Source organism: Phyllobates terribilis, unplaced genomic scaffold, assembly GCF_046119375.1.
Source record: "Phyllobates terribilis strain yellow unplaced genomic scaffold, ASM4611937v1 Scaffold_5__5_contigs__length_657084704, whole genome shotgun sequence".
Lineage (NCBI taxonomy): Eukaryota > Metazoa > Chordata > Amphibia > Anura > Dendrobatidae > Phyllobates > Phyllobates terribilis.
Window position 1 is genome coordinate 386,414,688 of NW_027362765.1, and position 26,957 is coordinate 386,441,644.

The window sequence follows — 26,957 nt, forward strand, 5'->3', positions numbered from 1 at the left end:
GGCCACTAGTAGGACTAGCACTACATTATTAGCACTGATGAGCAGCAGGCACATCTCCATGGCCACTAGTAGGACTGGCACTACATTATTAGCACTGATGAGCAGCGGGCACATCTCCATGGCCACTAGTAGGACTGGCACTACATTATTAGCACTGATGAGCAGCGGGCACATCTCCATGGCCACTAGTAGGACTGGCACTACATAATTAGCACTGATGAGCAGCGGGCACATCTCCATGGCCACTAGTAGGACTGGCACTACATTATTAGCACTGATGAGCAGCGGGCACATCTCCATGGCCACTAGTAGGACTGGCACTACATTATTAGCACTGATGAGCAGCGGGCACATCTCCATGGCCACTAGTAGGACTGGCACTACATTATTAGCACTGATGAGCAGCGGGCACATCTCCATGGCCACGAGTAGGACTGGCACTACATTATTAGCACTGATGAGCAGCGGGCACATCTCCATGGCCACTAGGAGGACTGGCACTACATTATTAGCACTGATGAGCAGCGGGCACATCTCCATGGCCGCTAGTAGGACTGGCACTACATAATTAGCACTGATGAGCAGCAGGCACATCTCCATGGCCACTAGTAGGACAGGCACCACATTATTAGCACTGATGAGCAGCGGGCACATCTCCATGGCCACTAGTAGGACAGGCACTACATTATTAGCACTGATGAGCAGGGGGCACATCTCCATGGCCTCTAGTAGGACTGGAACTACATTATTAGCACTGATGAGCAGCGGGCACATCTCCATGGCCTCTAGTAGGACTGGAACTACATTATTAGCACTGATGAGCAGCGGGCACATCTCCATGGCCACTAGTAGGACAGGCACTACATTATTAACACTGATGAGCAGCGGATACATCTCCATGGCCACTAGTAGGACTGGCACTGCATTATTAACCCTGATGAGCAGCGGGCACATCTCCATGGCCATTAGTAGGACTGGCACTACATTATTAGCGCTGATGAGCAGCGGGCACATCTGCATGGCCACTAGTAGGACTGGCACTACATTATTAGCACTGATGAGCAGCGGGCACATCTCCATGGCCACTAGTAGGACTGGCACTACATTATTAGCACTGATGAGCAGCGGGCACATCTCCATGACCACTAGTAGGACTGGCACTACATTATTAGCACTGATGAGCAGCGGGCACATCTCCATGGCCACTAGTAGGACTGGCACTACATTATTAGCACTGATGAGCAGCGGGCACATCTCCATGGCCACTAGTAGGACTGGCACTACATTATTAGCACTGATGAGCAGCGGATACATCTCCATGGCCACTAGTAGGACTGGCACTACATTATTAGCGCTGATGAGCAGCGGGCACATCTCCATGGCCACTAGTAGGACTGGCACTACATTATTAGCGCTGATGAGCAGCGGGCACATCTCCATGGCCACTAGTAGGACTGGCACTACATTATTAGCACTGTTGAGCAGCGGGCACATCTCCATGGCCACTAGTAGGACTGGCACTACATTATTAGCACTGATGAGCAGCGGGCACATCTCCATGGCCACTAGTAGGACTGGCACTACATTATTAGCACTGATGAGCAGCGGATACATCTCCATGGCCACTAGTAGGACTGGCACTACATTATTAGCGCTGATGAGCAGCGGGCACATCTCCATGGCCATTAGTAGGACTGGCACTACATTATTAGCGCTGATGAGCAGCGGGCACATCTCCATGGCCACTAGTAGGACTGGCACTACATTATTAGCACTGATGAGCAGCGGGCACATCTCCATGACCACTAGTAGGACTGGCACTACATTATTAGCACTGATGAGCAGCGGGCTCATCTCCATGGCCACTAGTAGGACTGGCACTACATTATTAGCACTGATGAGCAGCGGATACATCTCCATGGCCACTAGTAGGACTGGCACTACATTATTAGCACTGATGAGCAGCGGGCACATCTCCATGACCACTAGTAGGATGAGCACCACATTATTAACCAGATGAGCAGCGGGCACATCTCCATGGCCACTAGCAGGACTGGCACCACATTATTAGCACTGATGAGCAGCGGGCACATCTCCATGGCCACTAGTAGGACTGGCACTACATTATTAGCTCTGATGAGCAGCGGGCACATCTCCATGGCCATTAGTAGGACTGGCACTACATTATTAGCACTGATGAGCAGCGGGCACATTTCCATGGCCACTAGTAGGACTGGCACTACATTATTAGCTCTGATGAGCAGCGTGCACATCTCCATGGCCACTAGTAGGACTGGCACTACATTATTAGCACTGATGAGCAGCGGATATATCTCCATGACCACTAGTAGGACTGGCATCACATTATTAGCACTGATGAGCAGCGGGCACATCTCCATGGCCACTAGCAGGACGGGCACCACATTATTAGCACTGATAAGCAGCGGGCACGTCTCCATGGCCACTAGTAGGACTGGCACTACATTATTAGCAATGATGAGCAGCGGGCACATCTCCATGACCACTAGTAGGACTGGAGCTACATTATTAGCACTGAGGAGCAGCAGGCACATCTCCATGGCCACTAATAGGACTGGCACTACATTATTAGCACTGATGAGCAGGGGGAACATCTCCATGGTCACTAGTAGAACAGGCACTACATTATTAGCACTGATGAGCAGCGGGCACATCTCCATGGTCACTAGTAGGACGGACACCACATTATTAGCACTGATAAGCAGCGGGCACATCTCCATGGCCACTAGTAGGACCGGCACTACATTATTAGCACTGATGAGCAGCGGGCACATCTCCATGACCACTAGTAGGACTGGCACTACATTATTAGCACTGATGAGCAGCGGGCACATCTCCATGGCAACTAGTAGGACTGGCACTACATTATTAGCACTGATGAGCAGTGGGCACATCTCCATGGCCACTAGTAGGACAGGCACTACATTATTAGCACTGATGAGCAGCGGGCACATCTCCTTGGCCACTAGTAGGACTGGCACTACATTATTAGCACTGATGTGCCGCGGGCACATCTCCATGGCCACTAGTAGGACTGGCACCACATTATTAGCACTGATGAGCAGCGGGCACATCTCCATGGCCACTAGTAGGACAGGCACTACATTATTAGCACTGATGAGCAGCGGGCACATCTCCATGGCCACTAGTAAGACTGGCACTACATTATTAGCACTGATGAGCAGCTGGCACATCTCCATGGCCACTAGTAGGACTGGCACTACATTATTAGCTCTGATGAGCAGCGGGCACATCTCCATGGCCATTAGTAGGACTGGCACTACATTATTAGCACTGATGAGCAGCGGGCACATTTCCATGGCCACTAGTAGGACTGGCACTACATTATTAGCTCTGATGAGCAGCGTGCACATCTCCATGGCCACTAGTAGGACTGGCACTACATTATTAGCACTGATAAGCAGCAGGCACATCTCCATGGCCACTAGTAGGACTGGCACTACATTATTAGCTCTGATGAGCAGCGAGCACATCTCCATGGTCACTAGTAGGACTGGCACTACATTATTAGCACTGATGAGCAGCGGATACATCTCCATGACCACTAGTAGGACTGGCATCACATTATTAGCACTGATGAGCAGCGGGCACATCTCCATGGCCACTAGCAGGACGGGCACCACATTATTAGCACTGATAAGCAGCGGGCACGTCTCCATGGCCACTAGTAGGACTGGCACTACATTATTAGCACTGATGAGCAGCGGGCACATCTCCATGACCACTAGTAGGACTGGAGCTACATTATTAGCACTGAGGAGCAGCAGGCACATCTCCATGGCCACTAATAGGACTGGAGCTACATTATTAGCACTGAGGAGCAGCAGGCACATCTCCATGGCCACTAGTAGGACTGGCACTACATTATTAGCACTGATGAGCAGGGGGAACATCTCCATGGTCACTAGTAGGACAGGCACTACATTATTAGCACTGATGAGCAGCGGGCACATCTCCATGGTCACTAGTAGGACGGACACCACATTATTAGCACTGATAAGCAGCGGGCACATCTCCATGGCCACTAGTAGGACCGGCACTACATTATTAGCACTGATGAGCAGCAGGCACATCTCCATGGCCACTAGTAGGACTGGCACTACATTATTAGCACTGATGAGCAGCGGGCACATCTACATGGCCACTAGTAGGACTGGCACTACATTATTAGCACTGATAAGCAGCGGGCACATCTCCATGACCACTAGTAGGACTAGTACTACATTATTAGCACTGAGGAGCAGCAGGCACATCTCCATGGCCACTTATAGGACTGGCACTACATTATTAGCACTGATGAGCAGCGGGCACATCTCCATGGTCACTAGTAGGACAGGCACTACATTATTAGCACTGATGAGCAGCGGGCGCATCTCCATGGTCACTAGCAGGACTGGCACTACATTATTAGCACTGATGAGCAGCTGGCACATCTCCATGGTCACTAGTAGGACAGGCACTACATTATTAGCTCTGATGAGCAGCGGGCACATCTCCATGGTCACTAGTAGGACAGGCACTACATTATTAGCACTGATGAGCAGCAGGCACATCTCCATGACCACTAGTAGGACTGGCACTACATTATTAGCACTGATGAGCAGCGGGCACATCTCCATGGCAACTAGTAGGACTGGCACTACATTATTAGCACTGATGAGCAGCGGGCACATTTCCATGGCCACTAGTAGGACTGGCACTACATTATTAGCACTGATGAGCAGCGGGCACATCTCCATGGCCACTAGTAGGACAGGCACTACATTATTAGCACTGATGAGCAGCAGGCACATCTCCATGACCACTAGTAGGACTGGCACTACATTATTAGCACTGATGAGCAGCGGGCACATCTCCATGGCAACTAGTAGGACTGGCACTACATTATTAGCACTGATGAGCAGCGGGCACATCTCCATGGCCACTAGTAGGACTGGCACTACATTATTAGCACTGATGAGCAGCGGGCACATCTCCATGGCCACTAGTAGGACAGGCACTACATTATTAGCACTGATGAGCAGCGGGCACATCTCCTTGGCCACTAGTAGGACTGGCACTACATTATTAGCACTGATGTGCCGCGGGCACATCTCCATGGCCACTAGTAGGACTTGCACTACATTATTAGCAATGGTGAGCAGCGGGCACATCTCCATGGCCACTAGTAGGACTTGCACTACATTATTAGCACTGATGAGCAGCGGGCACATCTCCATGGCCACTAGTAGGACTGGCACCACATTATTAGCACTGATGAGCAGCGGGCACATCTCCATGGCCACTAGTAGGACTGGCACCACATTATTAGCACTGGTAAGCAGCAGGCACATCTCCATGGCCACTAGTAGGACTGGCACCACATTATTAGCACTGATGAGCAGCGGGCACATCTCCATGGCCACTAGTATGACAGGCACTACATTATTAGCACTGATGAGCAGCGGGCACATCTCCATGGTCACTAGTAGGACAGGCACTACATTATTAGCACTGATGAGCAGCGGGCACATCTCCATGGCCACTAGTAGGACTGGCACTACATTATTAGCACTGATGAGCAGCAGGCACATCTCCATGGCCACTAGTAGGACTGGCACTACATTATTAGCACTGATGAGCAGTGGGCACATCTCCATGGCCACTAGTAGGACTGGCACTACATTATTAGCACTGATGAGCAGCGGGCACATCTCCATGGCTACTAGTAGGACTGGCACTACATTATTAGCTCTGATGAGCAACAGGCACATCTCCATGGCCACTAGTAGGACTGGAACTACATTATTAGCACTGATGAGCAGCAGGTTCATCTCCATGGCCACTAGTAGGACTGGCACTACATTATTAGCACTGATAAGCAGCAGGCACATCTCCATGGCCACTAGTAGGACTGGCACTACATTATTAGCACTGATAAGCAGCAGGCACATCTCCATGGCCACTAGTAGGACTGGCAATACATTATTAGCACTGATGAGTAGCGGGCTCATCTCCATGGCCACTAGTAGGACTGGCACTACATTATTAGCACTGATGAGTAGCGGGCTTATCTCCATGGCCACTAGTAGGACTGGCACTACATTATTAGCTCTGATGAGTAGCGGGCACATTTCCATGGTCACTAGTAGGACTGGCACTACATTATTAGCTCTGATGAGCAGCGGGCACATCTCCATGGCTACTAGTAGGACTGGCACTACATTATTAGCACTGATGAGCAGCAGGCACATCTCCATGGCCACTAGTATGACAGGCACTACATTATTAGCACTGATGAGCAGTGAGCACATCTCCATGGCCACTAGTAGGACTGGCACTACATTATTAGCACTGATAAGCAGCAGGCACATCTCCATGGCCACTGGTAGGACTGGCACTACATTATTAGCACTGATGAGTAGCGGGCACATCTCCATGGCCACTAGTAGGACTGGCACTACATTATTTGCACTGGTAAGCAGCGGGCTCATCTCCATGGCCATTAGTAGGACTGGCACTACATTATTAGCACTGATGAGCAGCGGGCACATCTCCATGGCCACTATTAGGACTGGCACTACATTATTAGCACTGATGAGTAGCAGGCACATCTCCATGGCTACTAGTAGGACTGGCACTACATTATTAGCTCTGATGAGCAACAGGCACATCTCCATGGCCACTAGTAGGACTGGCACTACATTATTAGCACTGATGAGCAGCAGGCACATCTCCATGGCCACTAGTAGGACTGGCACTACATTATTAGCACTGATAAGCAGCAGGCACATCTCCATGGCCACTAGTAGGACTGGCAATACATTATTAGCACTGATAAGCAGCAGGCACATCTCCATGGCCACTAGTAGGACTGGCACTACATTATTAGCACTGATAAGCAGCAGGCACATCTCCATGGCCACTAGTAGGACTGGCAATACATTATTAGCACTGATGAGTAGCGGGCTCATCTCCATGGCCACTAGTAGGACTGGCACTACATTATTAGCACTGATGAGTAGCGGGCTTATCTCCATGGCCACTAGTAGACTGGCACTACATTATTAGCTCTGATGAGCAGTGGGCACATCTCCATGGTCATTAGTAGGACTGGCACTACATTATTAGCACTGATGAGCAGTGGGCACATTTCCATGGTCACTAGTAGGACTGGCACTACATTATTAGCTCTGATGAGCAGCGGGCACATCTCCATGGCTACTAGTAGGACTGGCACTACATTATTAGCACTGATGAGCAGCAGGCACATCTCCATGGCCACTAGTATGACAGGCACTACATTATTAGCACTGATGAGCAGTGAGCACATCTCCATGGCCACTAGTATGACAGGCACTACATTATTAGCACTGATGAGCAGTGGGCACATCTCCATGGTCATTAGTAGGACTGGCACTACATTATTAGCACTGATGAGCAGTGGGCACATCTCCATGGTCATTAGTAGGACTGGCACTACATTATTAGCACTGATGAGCAGTGGGCACATTTCCATGGTCACTAGTAGGACTGGCACTACATTATTAGCTCTGATGAGCAGCGGGCACATCTCCATGGCTACTAGTAGGACTGGCACTACATTATTAGCACTAATGAGCAGCGGGCACATCTCCATGGCCACTAGTAGGACTGGCACTACATTATTAGCACTGATAAGCAGCAGGCACATCTCCATGGCCACTGGTAGGACTGGCACTACATTATTAGCACTGATGAGTAGCGGGCACATCTCCATGGCCACTAGTAGGACTGGCACTACATTATTTGCACTGGTAAGCAGCGGGCTCATCTCCATGGCCATTAGTAGGACTGGCACTACATTATTAGCACTGATGAGCAGCGGGCACATCTCCATGGCCACTATTAGGACTGGCACTACATTATTAGCACTGATGAGTAGCAGGCACATCTCCATGGCCACTAGTAGGACTGGCACTACATTATTAGCTCTGCTGAGCAGCGGGCACATCTCCATGGCCACTAGTAGGACTGGCACTACATTATTAGCACTGATGAGCAGCGGACACATCTCCATGGCCACTAGTAGGACTGGCACTACATTATTAGCTCTGATGAGCAGCGGGCACATCTCCATGGCCACTAGTAGGACTGGCACTACATTATTAGCACTGAAGAGCAGCGGGCACATCTCCATGGCCACTAGTAGGACTGGCACTACATTATTAGCTCTGATGAGCAGCGGGCACATCTCCATGGCCACTGGTAGGACTGGCACTACATTATTATCACTGAGGAGCAGCAGGCACATCTCCATGGCTACTAGTAGGACTGGCACTACATTATTAGCATTAATGAGCAGCGGGCACATCTCCATGGCCACTAGTAGGACTGGCACTACATTATTAGCACTGATAAGCAGCAGGCACATCTCCATGGCCACTAGTAGGACCGGCACTACATTATTAGCATTAATGAGCAGCGGGCACATCTCCATGGCCACTGGTAGGACTGGCACTACATTATTAGCACTGATGAGTAGCGGGCACATCTCCATGGCCACTAGTAGGACTGGCACTACATTATTTGCACTGATAAGCAGCGGGCTCATCTCCATGGCCATTAGTAGGACTGGCACTACATTATTAGCACTGATGAGCAGCGGGCACATCTCCATGGCCACTATTAGGACTTGCACTACATTATTAGCACTGATGAGTAGCAGGCACATCTCCATGGCCACTAGTAGGACTGGCACTACATTATTAGCTCTGCTGAGCAGCGGGCACATCTCCATGGCCACTAGTAGGACTGGCACTACATTATTAGCACTGATGAGCAGCGGGCACATCTCCATGGCCACTAGTAGGACTGGCACTACATTATTAGCTCTGATGAGCAGCGGGCACATCTCCATGGCCACTAGTAGGACTGGCACTACATTATTAGCACTGAAGAGCAGCGGGCACATCTCCATGGCCACTAGTTGGACTGGCACTACATTATTAGCACTGATGAGTAGCGGGCACATCTCCATGGCCACTAATAGGGCTGGCACCACATTATTAGCACTGATGAGCAGCTGGCACATTTGTGTGAGCACTGCAGGGATGCCATTACAGCATGGGTGCTACAGTGCAGACTAAGAGTAGAGTATGGGTACTAACTAGTGATGAGCGAGCATGCTCGCTACTGCTCGGTGCTCGCTGAGTATTTCCGGGTTGCTCGGGCGGGAACTCGGGTCCCCTTCCTGCATGTTTGGCGCTCTTTAGAGAGCCAATGAACATGCAGGAATTGCCTGCCACTCACTGTAATGCCTTAGCCATGTTGGTTGTGGGCATTACAGTGATTGGCTGGCCGCACAGCATCATTAGGTTCATATCAGACCTGGCGTCGCCATGCTCGTCACAGTCACTCCGGAATTAGACAGTGTAGGGAGAGGTGCTGCTGAGCTAGGGAGAGATTTACTTCTGTATTAGGTAGGGTAGGGAGAAAAACCGTACATTACACATATCCATCTTAACAAACAGTCCTTCTGAGAACTAATCCATCTGCAGAGCTATCAGTCAGGCAGTGTATATAGGCAGGCAGTGTATATAGCAGACTGCAGTGTATATAGCACAAGAGGCTCCATTCCAATTCTGCCTTCTGCTGCTGTTAGATATTTCTATACAAAGGCCCAGGTCTCAGGGGCCAGGAATACTTTTGTTTGGATCTTAATCCTAATTATTTGCTTAAAAAGAAATCCAGAGAACACCGTTTTTCTGCGCTATTTGCTTGTTGGCACTGCAGAATACAGCCAGGTCCTTTCCATATTACAGCGCTAGAAATCCAGCTATTTAAAACTGTGTTTTCTCCGTCACAGGGATCACATATACGTTGTCAGAAAATACTGCCATTTCTGGCCTCCATGAAAAATTCCCTTTAGTGTGTCAGTGAAGCAATTCACAGCAGTTTGCTGTTCAAACTACTTACCTACAGGCCAGGTATTTAAAACTCTGTTTTCTTCGTCACACTGATCACATATAAGTTCGCTCCAAACTCAGTCATTTGTTGTAAGCGTGGAAGACACTGTCCTCCATTTAAAATGGGCAAGGCACGTGGCAAAGGATGGGAAACTGGACGTGATGGTAATCATGCATGTAGAGGCCGAGGACAAGGCCGTGGGCAAGCTGAAATTGTGCCACAACAAACACCCACATCTTCTCGCCTGACCTTCCTGTCCCAATTTCTAGGGGACCGCAGCACACCACTGTTGAACCCAGAGCAGTGTCAAAAGGTTGTCATAAAGCTTCCAGTCACTTAGCCACCCTGTCTTCCACACGGTCAAGTCTCAGTAGCTGTGAGTCTGGACCGCATATTCCTCACCCTGATCCTCCTTCCTCCCACCATGTTGAGTGCCCGGAGACAACTGATCCCACACTTGGACACTCTGAAGAGCTGTTCACTTTTCCATTTATAGATTCAGGCCTCTCGCCCGGTCCACTTGAAGCGGGGCAAGAGGAGATCGCGTGTAGTGATGCCCAAATATTTGAGCGCCCACGGTCACACGAAGGCGACGGTGGGAAAGTGTCACAAGAGGTGGACGATGATGAGACACAATTGCCAGAAAGTCAGGAGGAGGACCAGGGTGCGGAAGTGGAAGACGAGGTGGTGGATGATATAGTAACTGACCTAACCTGCCAGGAGGACATGCAGAGCGAGGACAGCAGCACACACGGGGAGAGAGGCAGAGCATCCCAACAGGCAGGAAGAAGCAGTGTGGTGGTCGCAGACAGTAGGCAGGCAACCGTTCCCCGTAACACCAACACGAAGGAAGTTGACAGTACAACTGTTACATGTTCCCGAGTCTGGTTGTTTTTTAAAGACTCTGCCGATAACCCCAAAAAGGCCATTTGCACCACCTGCCAGGCCAGCATCAGCAGGGGTGGCAAAACGACCAGCCTGACCACCACCAGCATGATCAGGCACATGGCAGCAAAGCACCCGACTTTGTGGACCGAACCCCAGGGTCCAGGAACAGTGTCTGCAGGTGGCACCATTGCTTCTTCCGCTGTTGTGCATGCAAGCCAATCCCCTGTCCATGGTGAATGCGAAGATGCCTCCTGCCCTGCACCTGTCGTTGCACACTCTCAAGTAGCAGCATCAGGAAGCATGTCCATGTCCTTGTCCCAGCGCAGCGTTCAGTTGTCCATACCCCAGTCCTTGGAATGCAAGCGCAAATATGCAGCCAACGCCCCACAAGCCACACTACTAAATTGTCACATTTCACGACTGCTTGGGCTCGAAATGTTGCCTTTTAGTCTCATGGAGACGGAAGCATTCCGCAACATGATGGCGGCGGCCGTCCCTCAGTACTCGGTCCCCAGCCGCCACTATTTCTCCCGGTGTGCCGTTCCCGCATTAAACAAGCACGTGTCCCAAAACATTAGCCGTGCTCTCAACAATGCAGTTACCAGTAAAGTCCACTTAACCACGGTCATCTGGACAAGTGCTTGTGGGCAGAGACGGTACATCTCGCTGACGGCACACTGGGTTAACATAGTGGAAGCCGGGACCCAGTCGGACCTTGGGACGGAACACGTCCTCCCGACGCCAAGGATTACGGGCCCTAGGTCAATCAGGGTTGCCCCCATGGTCTACAGCTCATGCACCTCAGCCTCCTCCTCCTCTTCAGCCTCCATCTCCGAAATGACCACATCAGTCACAAGCTGGAAGCACTGCAGCACTGCCTCGGCCAAGCGGCAACAGGCTGTGCTGAAGCTAATATGCTTAGCTGAAAAACCGCACAATGCTGAAGAGTTGTGGACAGCTCTGAAAGAGCAGGAGATCTGTGGCTCACACCGCTGAACCTACAGCCAGGCATCGTCGTGTGTGACAATGGCCGGAACCTGGTGGTGGCTCTGAGGCGAGGCGAGCTCACACACGTACCATGCCTGGCCCATGTGCTTAACCTCATGGTTCAGCGGTTTCTCAAATCCTACCCGGAGCTGGTGGATCTGCTTGTTAGAGTATGCCGCCTGTGTGCCCATTTTTGAAAGTCAGCTACAGCTTCCGTCGCCCTTGCCGTGCTTAGCAGCGTTTGCAGCTTCCGGCTCACAGACTGGTGTGTGATGTCCCCACGCGTTGGAACTCTACACTGCAGATGTTGGGAAGGATTTGTGAGCAGAAGAGGGCAGTTGTTGAGTGCCAGCATCAACAAGGCCGTCGGTATTCAGTTCAGACTCCACACATAAGGCCTCAGGAGTGGACACGGATGTCAGACATATGTACCATCCTCCAAAACTTTGAGGAGTCCACCAAGATGGTGAGCGGCGATGACGCCATAATTAGCATCACCATCCCGCTTCTCTGTCTTCTGAAACGCTCTTTGCTCACAATCAAAGAGGATGCATTGCAGGCGGAGCATGATGAGACGGAGCAAGGAACCATACAGGGTGATTACACACAACCCAGCCTCATCTAATCCCAACGTGGATTGGGTGACAATGAGGAAGAGGAGGAGAAGGAAGGACATGAGCTAGTTTCATGCACTATAGACGGTAGTACCTGCACAGCTGTCATACCGTCTGTTCAACGTGGATGGCCAGAGGACAGAGAGGAGGAGGAGGAGAAGGAGGAGAGCATGGTCAGTCATCCTCTTGGTGAGGACACGGAAGTCTTGCCTGTTAGTAGTCAGGCACGCATGGCTGAGTTTATGTTACGCTGCCTTTCCCATGACCCTCGTGTTCTCAAAATTTTGGGTGACAGTCATTACTGGTTGGTGACACTTCTAGACCGACGCTACAAGGAGAACTTTCTTTCTCTTATTCCTGAGGCGGACAGGTCTACAAAAATGGGGCTGTACCAGAAGGCCCTTGTTGCGGAACTATTAAAGAAATTCCCATCTGAAAACGCTGGCGGCAGAGGGCACACTTCGTTGGACAACCAAGGAGTACAGGCGAGAGAGACACAACTTCAATCCAGCAGAGGCAGGGGAACACTGTCAAAGTTCTGGGAGAGTTTTCTCAGACCCTCCCATCGCACAGGCGCTGAGGCACAGGGTACTCTCACAAGGAGTGCAAAGTTTGGGAAGATGCTGAGGGAGTACCTTGCTGACCGTACCAACGTCATTCCGCTGTGCCAGCTGGATACGTGGAATGAACTGGCTCTCTATGCCTTGGAGGTCCTGGCCTGCCCTCCCGCCAGCGTTTTATCAGAGCGGGTTTTTAGTGCCGCTGGTGGATTTATAACTGATAAGCGCATTAACCTGTCAACTGAAAATGCTGACAGGCTGACTCTTATAAAAATGAACAAGGCCTGGATTGGGCCAGACTTCTCATCACCACCAAATGATAGCAGCGTAACAAACTCAAATCCAGTGTCTTTTCTTGGGAGGTCTATTCCCATGCACATTTTCACACCAACACATGGGTATACCCTTCCTGATTTTGGCTATTTGCTCTTGTCCTACTCCTTCTCCTCATCCTCCACCACCATATCACTAGGGTGACCGTGGTCCGTGATGCAACACCCACATAATTTTTTTAAAGGGTGTTTATGATGCCCGTAAGAAAAAAAATTTATACTGTATGTTCATGTATACCCCCCGGGGTAAATGTTTGTCAGCCCATACACTTAGTGCATGGGCATTACAAGTATAGGAGACCCGCTCCTTTCTAATAGGAACATTTTTTATGAGGCCCTCCTCCACGTCTCTTCCAAGGGTCATTGAAGTGCCTTCAAATTTTTGGCAGCCCTTGCATTCAATGCATAGGCCAACACTATGGGAGACTCTCTCCTTTCTAATGGGAATTTGTCGTTACTGTGGCCCTGCTCTGTGTGTCTTTAAATTCTTAGTGGGGTTTTTCCTAAATTTGGTCAGCCGTTGGACTCACTGCATACCCTATAACTGTATAGCAGACCCTCTCCTTTCTAATGGGAACATGTCGTAATTGTTACTGTGGCCCTACTCCGTGTGTCTTTAAATTCTTAGTGGGGTTTTTCCTAAAATTGGTCAGCCGTTGGACTCACTGCATACCCTATAACTGTATAGCAGACCCTCTCCTTTCTAATGGGAACATGTCGTACCTTGTTACTGGGGCCCTACTCCGTGTGTCTTTAAATTCTTAGTGGGGTTTTTCCTAAATTTGGTCAGCCGTTGGACTCACTGCATACCCTATAACTGTATAGCAGACCCTCTCCTTTCTAATGGGAACATGTCGTAATTGTTACTGTGGCCCTACTCCGTGTGTCTTTAAATTCTTAGTGGGGTTTTTCCTAAATTTGGTCAGCCGTTGGACTCACTGCATATGACGCGCCCCCTGGGACATATTCCTTTTTGAGGGGAATACCCGGCACCGGATCAGATGGGGGGTTGTAGTCTCCGAGCGGCTGTGACCCGGTCCCGTGCCCAGGGCGTCAAGCTCAGTGTTATGTGGCAGTCTTTACTGATGTTATTAAAGTTCGTTGTGTCGACTACGCCACCCGTTGTGATGCGGTCACTGTGGCCGCCGCTGCAGCAGGGTCCGCTGAGGCTGATGGTGGATGCGCAGCTTGGTGGGATAACCCCCAACGGGAGGGGTATAGCCTCAGAGGGGACAGGCGCAGAGGATGGGGGTTGTGGTGGTGCGGTGCAGCCGGTAATGATGACAGACTCGGGTAGTGCAGTTAAGGGTCTTTACTTACTGCAGATGTTCCTGGTCACTCTAGCTCCAAGTGACCTCCCGAGCCGTGCTGCGTCCACCAGGTCCTGGATTCGGCCAACCCCCAAACAAGTCCGGAGCGTGGCCCTGAGCTCTCCCTCTGTCCTTCCTTCAGCCGTCCCCACCAGTGATTCACCTAAATCCAGCTCCCTCGGGCCTTCTGTTGGGCAACCTTTGGCCTCAGGTTCCCTGACCCTCCATGTGGTGTGCCTTCAGGGTGAATGTAGTGGGTGACCGTGACAGACTCTGCCCACGGTCTCCGGTCTCTGGCTGGGGAATGTCTTTACCCCCACCAGCTTGGGTTCCGGTACCCTTCTGCTGACTCCTCACCCGGTGTTCTTATTTGGGTTCTTGGGTCCCTTCTTTGTCCCCCTCTGGGTCTCCTTCTTTACTCCACTCTCTCTCCAGGGCTGTTGTTTCTTTCTCTCTCTCTCTTTCTGCAGGCTTGTCCTCTGCATCTGACTTACTCTCTGCGTCTGACCCTGATCCTAGTTGGTGCCCACCTTATATACACCCTCTATGTGTGAGCTCAGGTGACCAGCACCCAATGAGCTCCTACCACTACCCAGACTGCTCCCCCTATCTGCCCCTACACTACATGGGATGTTCCTCCCCCCTCCCACTCCAGCCAGGAACAGGCTCGGTCGCACCTGCACATTTCTAAGTGGGAGTGCCGTCGGCCTGCTCCTCTGGAATGGGATGTATGTAGTGCATGCAGTCTATCTGAGCTCAGTTCCACACTCCTTCCTTACCCGGGAGTGGAATATCACACCTCTGGGTTGAGGTGCAATACCCCTGTAGCAGCCGAATCCTCAGGGTGCTACATTCCCCCCTGGTAAATCACAGCACGTCCTCGGGCTGCAAAGACAAAAACACCAAAACATACAAATTTTTATAAACATATAAAACATTATATAAAACAGTAGATATATTTATATAAATAACATTCTCGTCGTCTCTTTCTTTCTTCCTCCTCTGGTCACCGTGCAACTCGTGACCAGGTAAAGTGCGACAGTCTTTTGAAAAGCAGTTCCTTATAAAACCAGTAGGGGGCGCCTTAGGAAGCGCAACTATTTACAGGAGAGTTTGGCCGTTCTCAGTCCCCGGCCAGGTAAGGGAAAGGGATGGCTGCTCACAGTCCTCAGCCTGGTTTGGGTAAGGGACACACGGGTTAAACTGTTCACTGGTCCCAACGGGGACTAAACTTCAAAGCAGCCACGGTTACTTGTGTACCCCGACGGGTAACTATATACAGTTTTTCTTTACTACTGTTCTTAATCGTAGTACCTCCTAGCCTTGAACCCGTCCGGGTCTTCTGGCTCTTCCTCCCTACACCGCAACTCCTCCTCTGTCAGGCGATGCACGTGGAGGGCGTAAGGTCCCTTGGCACACTGGTGCCGGGTGAACGTTACCTCGTCACCGACGTAGAGGTCACGGCCTTTGTGACCCTCTGGCAGGTGAGACTCGACATCCCGTCGGGTAACGAAGACGTCACCCATGGTGTTCTGGTCCTTTATGAAGCCCCACCCATGCTGCGCATTAAACTTTATTACCGTCCCGATGGTACGGGGACGATCTGCTGCACGGGGGTCCCTTCTGGTCCGGCTCTTTTGCTCCGCGCTGCGGGTCCGGGCCCATTGCTCTCTGGCCCGCCTCTCCTCCCGCTCTCTCTTGAACTCTGCCAGCTGTTGACGGCAACACTCGGTACGCTCTGCTGCAGCTGCCCGAGTCTCTCCGGTGAACCCCATCAAATCTTCTCCCGTGGGGTCCCACACGAACTGGGCTTCCTCGAGTGGAGGCGAGACCCGAGTCACGGGCTTTGGAGCCGGGATCAGGGGCTCACACAAGGGCCCTAGTCTTTGCTGCCGCTCTAGCTCAGGGTACCCTTCGGGCCAGATGAAGGGCCGCCCGTCCGGCCATGTGAGCTGGCCGAAGAGGTCCTCCCCCAGGTGTGGCACCCTTGGTATTGCGGGCGCGGGCGCGGTGGTGATGGCGCCCGGGTTGCCCAGGCCTTGCGGCCAGGCCTGGGGCACCTGGAAGGTGAAGGGCACCGTAAGGACGGCGGCGCCCTGGGTTACCTGGCCTTGCGACCAGGCCGGAGGCTCCGCGGAGGTAGATGGCTCTGCTTTGGATGCGGCGCCCGGAAACGCTAGGCCCTGTGACCAGGCCGGAGGCTCTTCTTCCTGCGCCACGCTCCGGGTCACGACGCGTGACGTCACTGGGGTCGCGACGGCGGCTTCCGGTCGGGGCCTAGTCGGTGGCGGTGTCATGGCGGTCTCGGGTACGGCAGGGGGACTTTCGGGCTCTGCGACGGGGAGCTGGGGCAGGTGGGTGGTCTTCTGGTATGGGGTATAGGCGTCCCCCTTACCTGCTGCCATACGTCTCGCTCCCTCTTCTGCGCCGTCTCCGGCCTTGGGTCCTCCCGCGTCATCCGCAGAGGTAGTCGGTGTCTTCTTCCAAGGGAGCGGGTTCCGTGAACGGATTCCAGCTTGCTGGGCCATCTCCCGGCCCCACTCCGCCAGGATCTCCCTCTGCACTCGGGCCATCCTTCCCGCGAGGCCCTCCAGGGCACTCCGCGCGCACTCCTGATCTCGGGGAAGCTGCGCCAGGATCTCCGCTAAGCCTAGCGGGGTTGTTGACTCTAGCAGGCTCCTGACCATCGGGTCGGTGCTGCTCTGCTCTGCTTCCGGCAGGCTCCTGGCCAGCGGGCCGGTGCTGCTCTGCTCTCCTCCTTCTTCCTTCTGCAGGCTCCTGGCCAGCGGGCCGGTGCTGCTCTGCTGCCGCTCCATTCCCGGGTCTACTCTTTCTCTCCTCGACTCCGGGCGCTCTTGCTCTGGACCTCTCGCCTCCGGGTGCGCTCGTTCTAGACTGCTCCAAGCGACACCCATCTTTGCTCTTTTCTTTCGTCTCCTCCCACTTCGAGGGCGGTCCCGGGGCAACTCAGTGACTGTCAGCTCCAGGGGGAGTTCTTTCACGCTGACAGACACCTCCAGCATCACAGTCTCTGTTGGTGGGGGCGGTTTCCACTTTTGGCGCCATTTTCTGTCCTGGCCCACGATGGGAGGTGGCCTCTTGCCCTCCTTTGGCACGCCCATAATGGCGTCCGCTGCTCTTCCAAGGCGGGAAATCTGCGGTTTTGGCGGGAATCGCTTCCCAGTGGCGGGAAACTCTGCAGATGGCGGGAACAAGCTGGAAATGGCGGACAATCGGCGGGAAACGACTGGTGATGGAGTCCGATGGCGTGGACCCTCCGGAACCGGCAGGAGTCTTCTTTCTGAGGTAAACTTGCACTTTTCTTCAGGCACGCAGTACCCGGGTGTTGCGGGCACGTAATCCTGCCGACTACGCCAAAGTTGACGCGCCCCCTGGGACATATTCCTTTTTGAGGGGAATACCCGGCACCGGATCAGATGGGGGGTTGTAGTCTCCGAGCGGCTGTGACCCGGTCCCGTGCCCAGGGCGTCAAGCTCAGTGTTATGTGGCAGTCTTTACTGATGTTATTAAAGTTCGTTGTGTCGACTACGCCACCCGTTGTGATGCGGTCACTGTGGCCGCCGCTGCAGCAGGGTCCGCTGAGGCTGATGGTGGATGCGCAGCTTGGTGGGATAACCCCCAACGGGAGGGGTATAGCCTCAGAGGGGACAGGCGCAGAGGATGGGGGTTGTGGTGGTGCGGTGCAGCCGGTAATGATGACAGACTCGGGTAGTGCAGTTAAGGGTCTTTACTTACTGCAGATGTTCCTGGTCACTCTAGCTCCAAGTGACCTCCCGAGCCGTGCTGCGTCCACCAGGTCCTGGATTCGGCCAACCCCCAAACAAGTCCGGAGCGTGGCCCTGAGCTCTCCCTCTGTCCTTCCTTCAGCCGTCCCCACCAGTGATTCACCTAAATCCAGCTCCCTCGGGCCTTCTGTTGGGCAACCTTTGGCCTCAGGTTCCCTGACCCTCCATGTGGTGTGCCTTCAGGGTGAATGTAGTGGGTGACCGTGACAGACTCTGCCCACGGTCTCCGGTCTCTGGCTGGGGAATGTCTTTACCCCCACCAGCTTGGGTTCCGGTACCCTTCTGCTGACTCCTCACCCGGTGTTCTTATTTGGGTTCTTGGGTCCCTTCTTTGTCCCCCTCTGGGTCTCCTTCTTTACTCCACTCTCTCTCCAGGGCTGTTGTTTCTTTCTCTCTCTCTCTTTCTGCAGGCTTGTCCTCTGCATCTGACTTACTCTCTGCGTCTGACCCTGATCCTAGTTGGTGCCCACCTTATATACACCCTCTATGTGTGAGCTCAGGTGACCAGCACCCAATGAGCTCCTACCACTACCCAGACTGCTCCCCCTATCTGCCCCTACACTACATGGGATGTTCCTCCCCCCTCCCACTCCAGCCAGGAACAGGCTCGGTCGCACCTGCACATTTCTAAGTGGGAGTGCCGTCGGCCTGCTCCTCTGGAATGGGATGTATGTAGTGCATGCAGTCTATCTGAGCTCAGTTCCACACTCCTTCCTTACCCGGGAGTGGAATATCACACCTCTGGGTTGAGGTGCAATACCCCTGTAGCAGCCGAATCCTCAGGGTGCTACACATACCCTATAACTGTATAGCAGACCCTCTCCTTTCTAATGGGAACATGTCGTACTTGTTACTGCGACCCTGCTCTATGTGTCTTTAAATTCTTAGTGGGGTTTTTCCTAAAATTGGTCAGCCGTTGGACTCACTGCATACCCTATAACTGTATAGCAGACTCTCTCCTTTCTAATGGGAATTTGTCATTACTGTGGCCCTGCTCTATGTGTCTTTAAATTCTTAGTGGGGTTTTTCCCAAATTTTGGCAGCCCTTGCAGTCACAGTATGGCATTACCACCCGCTCCTTTATAATGGGAACATTTTTTTTACTGAGACCCTCCTCTGTGTCTCTTAAAAGGGGTATTGGGTTGCGTCCAAATTTTTGGCAGCCCTTGCAGTCACTGCATACGCAATAACAGTATAGGAGACCCACTTGTTAATAATAGGAACAACAAAGCATAGCCAGCTGATGGCTCTCTAACAATAGCGAGGGCTGGCCTTTTAATAGTAAGGGCCATCTGATGGCCCTATGAAAATAGGCTTTATGACTTTCAGAGTCCCTCCATCATAAATGAAACAGGATGTGTCTGATGATGTGTCACACACCACATTTCCAGATAAGGTTGTAAAATGTTACAATGACATTTCCCGGTGAATGCATTTGTCTTAAAAAATAACGTAAAAAACCCCCAAACATTAGTATCTTTCAATAGTATAAAAAACAGCGTCGCCAATTTAACCTCAATGTAATCACATTGTTCAGCTCCTGCACCTCCTTCTCCATCTCCGAAATGATCACATCAGTCACAAGTTGACAGCACTGCAGCACTGCCTTGGCCAAGCGGCAACAGGCTGTGCTGAAGATAACATGCTTAATGCTTAATTGACAAACCGCCCAGTGCTGCAGAGTTGTTGAAAGCTGTAACACAGCAGCCTGATCTGTGGCTCTCACCGCTGAACATACAGCCAGGCATGGTCATGTGTGACAATGGGCGGAACCTGGTGACAGAGAAATGACAGCCAAGGTAGATAAGGTTTCCCTCTATGCCAGTCCTTTCACTGAGCTAAAGAATATGGCTGCGGTGAAATACAACTCGCACTGAGAAGCTGTTTCAGATTGAAAAACATTGTGCCCACCAGGAGGATTTGATTCTGAGGGCTAACCTTTCTCACCCGCTCAAGAGCCCCATAGCAGCTGCAAAGTTAGCGCTATCATGAACTCTCCTGAGGTAGAAGCCAAGGCACACCAGAGGATTCTCTGGTGGGACCGTCCAACCCTGCCGAGAAGCAGTCCTTGCTAAGAAAAGTGTGTGGGAAGGTTCCCGGACACTCTATTTTTACTGAGGAGGAAACACACGCAAACTCGGGGAGAACATACAAATTCCTTGCAGATGTTGTCCTTGCTGGGATTTGAACCCAGGATCCCAGCGCTGCAAGGCTTCAGTGCCAACCACTGATCCAATGTGCTGCCGTTCACCCTCTAATATCTAACAGGCTGGAGAAACTTGCACCTACTGCCACTCTATCTTCAGCTCCTTTGTGAGAAAATGTATTTGGGCAGCCACTCAGTCTACCAAATAAAATTCCTGAGAAGGAAATTGGGGATGGCTTCGCTACTGGTACTGGGGGCAGTGCTAATAGCATGGCGTCGTACCAAAGTTTGTTGGAAATATTCCAGGCTGGTAGGAGGCAAGCAAATTCCCACAGAAAAGTACCAGCAGTAATGTTCAGGCCACATTTCAAGTGCAAGCAGCTTTAGAGGACTTCCTGGGACAAATGACACGCAGGGTAGATACGGTTTCCCTCTATGCCAGTCCTTTCACCGAGCTAAATACAACTCTCAGCAAAAAAAGTTGTGGACTGGCTCCGTACCATCCCTGGCCACATTCACCTGTCCACGTGTTTGTGGTTAGGCGGTCCTTCCCAGTAGGTGCACTGGTGAGGGCACGGGTAATGTTGTGGGACCCATGCTTGTGGAAGGCAGAGGCGATACCAGGAAATATAGAGGCGGCTGGGGACCGAGTATGGACACCCAGCCGCCGCCGGCATGAGGTTATGAAAAGCTTCCGCCTCCATAAGCCTAAAAGGACATATTTCAAGTGCAAGCAGCTGTCAAAAATTTGGCAGTATAGTATTGCAGCCTGTGGGTGGGTGGCTGGTTGCATACTTGCGCTTGCATTCCAAGGAATGGGGTAGGGACAACTGAACGCTGCAGTGGGACAAGGACATGGACAGTGATTGTTGCAAGTCTGCAACGACAGGTGCATGGCGGGAGGCATCTTCGCATGCGCCAAGGATCACTTATGATGGGCACACTTTTAGGCAGTGACCTGGGAGTCAGAGATGCTTCCACAGGTCTTCCCCATGCTGTTCCCATGTCTTTCCAGCATGTGTCTGATGATGTGTCACACACCACATGGCCAGAAAAGGTTGTAAAATGTTAAAATTACATTTCCTGGTGAATGCATTTGTCTTGGTTGAAAGCAATGCAAAAGTGCAAAAACGCATCAAAATCGCTATGTGTGAACATAGTCCAAGTTGTGGAGGAGTATTTTTGTTTTTGGTTATTTATTTTGCCTTATATACAAGTCATTACTCTAGAAAGGATGTTCCTTAACATATTTCCCAGGAAAATCCATTTTGGTTTCGTTTTTGTTTGTTTTATTGTGAGTCCGTAAAAGTGGTGTAATACTCTGACCACGTTGTTGACAGCAGTGACCTGGGAGTCAGAGATGCTTCCAGGGGTCTTCCCCATGCTGTTCCCATCTTATTTGAGCACTGTTCCCATCGTTTTGGGCAATTCTTAGGCCCTCTACAGACCGCCGGGGGGCGGTCGGAAAAATGCTCGAGTTTCCCATAGACAGTACATTGGGCTCGTTGCTCGGACCGAGCACCAGAGTATTCCAATTTGCTCGACCCGAGCAACGAGTACCCGAGCATTTTAGTGCTCGCTTATCACTAGTACTAACATAACAATGTGTCTGGCACATTGGCATGAGCACTAGTATGATTGGCACTAGTTTACCAGAACTAATATGTCTGGTCTATATTATTGTCACGGGTGTGTCAGATGTAGCAGACAGTCATTCTGCAACTGGTTGCAGAAGGTTACTTTGCATTACAGACGCCTTCTTAAATCTGGCTTACTTTAGGACCCAGCGGCTACCTCCCTCCTGCTCTGATTGATGTTATGTTCTGCTACCAGAGCTAAGGAAAGAGAGGAGATCTGTCCCTACGATAGAACTCAGCTGAATCCCTACGATGTAACAGGGAACCTGATCCTGCGATCAGACCTGCTAAAGTCCTAAGCTAGTCTGTACGGAGACCTATAGATGTGGGGAAGGAATCCCTACAAGTACTAAGGACTGGGAGGAATATGGGACACCTCCTAACAGAAATAGTAGCAGACAGACGAACAAACAAAATATATAGAACATAGAGGTCCGTAGACCAAGCAAACTAACAGAGTAAGATACAGAGCACAGGCTAGCTAGAAAGTAGTTATACAATGAAGTCCAGCAAAGCCAGAAGGGCGGAGCAGGCTTAAATAGGCCAACAAGGTCATGTGACCAGCAAAGGAAAAAAAAACCTAAGAGCAAGGTTCTAACAGTACCCCCCCTTCTAAGAGGATCCTCCGGATCCCCTAGGACCAGGCTTATCAGGAAATCTCCTGTGAAACGCTCTGATAAGTCTGGACGCGGAAACATCATCCGACCTCACCCAAGAGTTATCCTCGGGTCCGAAACCTTTCCAGGCCACAAGATACTGCAAACTACCTCTATACAGTCTAGAGTTAAGGATGCGAGAAATTTCATATTCCCCGTCCTCCACCACCGGAGGAACAGAGGCAGAGGCGTCACAATCCGATACAACAGCTTTTTTCAACAGAGAGACATGAAATACCGGATTAATTCTCCAGGAGGTAGGAACCTCCAACCTAACAGCAGATTGGTTGACAACCTGAAGCACCTTAAAGGGCCCTACAAACTTGGGACCCAATTTCTTAGAAGGAATCCTCAACCGCAGATTCCTAGAGGACAACCAAACCATGTCACCAACAGCGAACAAAACCTCCTGTCGTTTCCTATCAAAGTAGTCCTTAGATTTTCTGTTGGCCTCCTGAAGATTACCACGCACATCCGTCCAAACTCTCTCCAAATCACCGGAAAAATTCTCCTCCTCAGGCACGGCAGATCCCAACTTGGAGAACGACCCAAACGACGGATGTCTCCCAGAACAACAAAAAAAAGGCGAACAACCAGCAGAAGAAGATGTATGATTGTTCAGAGCAAATTCAGCAAGTGGCAGAAACTCAGACTACCCCTCTTGATTGTCTGCCACAAAACAACGCAAGAACTGCTCAACATCCTGGTTTTTCCTTTCTGTCTGGCCATTAGATTCAGGATGATATCCGGACGAGAACGATAAATGAACTCCCAACCTGTCACAAAAGGCACGCCAAAAACGAGCCACGAACTGAGGACCCCTATCAGAAACAATGTCAGTAGGAACGCCATGAAGTCTGACAATTTCCTTGACAAAGGCCTTAGCGAGAGTTTTAGCGCAGGGCAGTTTGACAAAGGGAACCAAGTGACACATCTTGCTAAAACGGTCCACGACCACCCAGATGACAGTAAAACCCTCAGAGGGGGGAAGGTCAGTTATAAAGTCCATAGCCAAATGTGTCCAAGGAGCACTGGGAACCTCCAAAGGACAAAGCAACCCCGCAGCAGGAGTATGTGAGGACTTAGATCTAGCACATATAGTACATTGACGCACCCACTTAATGACTTCCTTCTGCCATCCAGGCCACCAAAAACTGCGACCCACCAGTCTCTTGGTCTCAGAGATTCCGGGATGACCTGCCAACCGAGATTCGTGACACTCAACAAATAAATCTCTCCTAAAGGTCCCAGGCACAAACAACCTCCCATGGGGAGTGTTAGATGGGGCATTCTCCTGTGCTTTAAGAATCTCATCTTCCAAAACGGAGTCCAATGCAGCAATCACAACACCTTCTTGTAAAATGTTCTCCTCTTTCTCAGCACCGACTATGGGAGAAAAACTGCGAGACAAGGCATCCGCCTTAACATTCTTAGTACCAGGGATGTAAGTAACGGAGAAATTAAACCGCGAGAAAAACAGTGCCCACCTAGCCTGACGGGCATTCAGGCGCTTGGCAGCATCAAGATATATCAGATTTTTATGATCCGTAAGAACCTGAACGGGAAATTCCGCACCTTCCAAGAAGTGACGCCAGTGTTCAAGTGCGAGTTTAATAGCCAATAATTCCCGATTACCAATATCGTAATTCAGTTCAGTCTCCGAAAAAAATTTTTAAAAAAAGGCACAGGGATGTAATCCATCCCCGTTATCCTGAGACAATACTGCGCCAACCCCCACAGAGGAAGCATCAACCTCAACCAAAAACGGCTTAGTCACATCAGGCTGCATAAGGATGGGAGCAGAGGTGAACCTCTCCTTGAGATACACAAAAGCTTCAATGGCCTCAGAAGACCACTGAACCGTATCAGCACCTTTCCTGGTGAGATCGGTCAGAGGTTTGACAATACTAGAAAAATTTTTTATGAATTTTCTGTAATAATTGGCGAAACCTAAAAACCTCTGTATTGATTTCAAACCAATAGGCCTAGGCCATTCCTGCACAGCTTGAACTTTAACCGGGTCCATCTCAAAACCTTCGCTGGAGATAATGTAGCCCAAAAAACTAATTCTCTGTACAGCGAACTCACATTTCTCCAGCTTAGCAAAAAGCGAATTGTCAATTAATAACTGTAATACCTCACGTACGCTCCGCCAATGAGACTCCAGATCCGGCGAATAAATCAAAATGTCATCCAAATACACAACCACATTTTTGCCGATCAAAGGTCTCAGGATGTCATTAATAAGATTCTGAAAAAATGCAGGAGCATTAGTAAGACCAAAAGGCATAACCAGATTCTCAAAATGACCCACAGGAGTGTTAAAAGCAGTCTTCCATTCATCACCCTCCTTCATGCGCAACAGATTGTATGCCCCCTTAAGGTCAATTTTAGAGAACCACTTGGCCCCCATTAACTGGTTAAACAGATCAGGAATCAATGGCAGTGGGTAAGGATTGCGTACCGTAATTTTGTTAATCTCACGAAAATCCAGACAAGGACATAAACCGCCGTCCTTTTTTTTTACAAAAAAAAATCCAACCGCCACAGGAGACTTAGAGGGCCTAATGTGACCGGCGGCCAAACTTGTCTGTATGTATTCCTCCAAAGCCTTCCTCTCAGGAATAGTAAGGTTAAATAAACGACTTTTAGGAAGAGTCGCTCCAGGGACAAATTCAATAGAACAATCATAGTCTCTATGGGGAGGCAAAACCTGCGATTACTTCTCAGAAAAAACTCTCCAAAAATCCTGAATAGGAACAGGCAATTCTCCCCTATCCAAAGCTGCAATACGCCCGTTACAACACTTGTCATAACATTTATGGCTCCAGGATTTAATTTCACTGGTAGACCAATCCAGTACAGGATTGTGAAATTTTAACCAGGGCAATCCCAATATTACTGGAGAAGGCAAGTTATTCAAAACTACCAAATCCAATTTCTCATGGTGAACACCATTAATAGTGAGAGGAAATTCACAGACCTTGAGAGTAATATTCTTCAAAGGGGAACCATCCACAGAAACCACAGCAATGGGGGATGATAAAGGTTCGGGTTTTAAATTGAGTCTTTCCAAGAATCCCCCATCAATTACATTCAGAGTAGACCCACAATCAACAAACACCCGAAATTCCATTAATTTTTCCTGAGCAATCGTGGAAGCAGCTAAAAATACACCCTTGGAATTTAAACAGGCAATACGGGCATGACTGACCATTTTTTTTTCTTTCTTCATACGAAGCTCACAGCCTTTAATCAAATGACCAGATTTTCCGCAATAGAAACACAAGCCTTCAGAAAATCGACGGTCTTTTTCTTGAGAGCAAGGTGCCACCGATCCAATCTCCATCGGTTCACCACTGTTAGTACACACATTCTCATAACCAGAAACTGACATAGCAGAGGATTTACTCTCATTAACCCTTGCACGCAGTCTCCTATCCACCCGTATAGCTAATTGCATAGCCTGTTGCAAATCTTCAGGTGTAGGATAAGCAATTAGCAGGTCTTTAACCCTTTCACTGAGCCCAGCAAGAAATAGACTTTTCAGAGCAGAATCGTTCCACCCTATTTGAGTAGACCAACGACGGAAATGAGTACAATATTTTTCCACATTACCTGATCCCTGTTTCAAACGTCTCAACTCAGTCTCAGCTGATGCAACACGGTCAGGATCATCATATAATAGTCCCAAAGCAGAAAAAAAACTATCCACTGATCTGAAGCATGTATCACTAGGTTGCAAAGAAAAGGCCCACTCCTGAGGCTCTTTGTGCAAAAGTGACATTATGAACCCTATGCGCTGGGATTCATCCCCAGAGGACTTGGGTCTCAAACGAAAATACAATAAGCAAGCATTTTTAAATGAAAAAAATTCTCGTTGTTCACCAAAAAATAAATCCGGCAAACATACCTTAGGCTCCAAGAAATGTGCTCCAGGACAGTTACTCACGTGCTGACGGAGCTCGGCCACCTCCAGAGAGAGTCCCTGCAGGCGATGAGCCAAATCCTGAACCGACACCATGATGGAACAG

At 50.4% G+C, this 26,957-nt stretch overlaps 1 protein-coding gene across 8 annotated transcripts in view; it reads right to left on the minus strand.

Annotated features, from left to right (window-relative positions):
- The window catches only part of KCNIP2 (potassium voltage-gated channel interacting protein 2), a 654,874-nt gene that overhangs the window by 10,108 nt on the left and 617,809 nt on the right, over positions 1 to 26,957 (minus strand). The gene's annotated exons all lie outside the window — the stretch shown is intronic.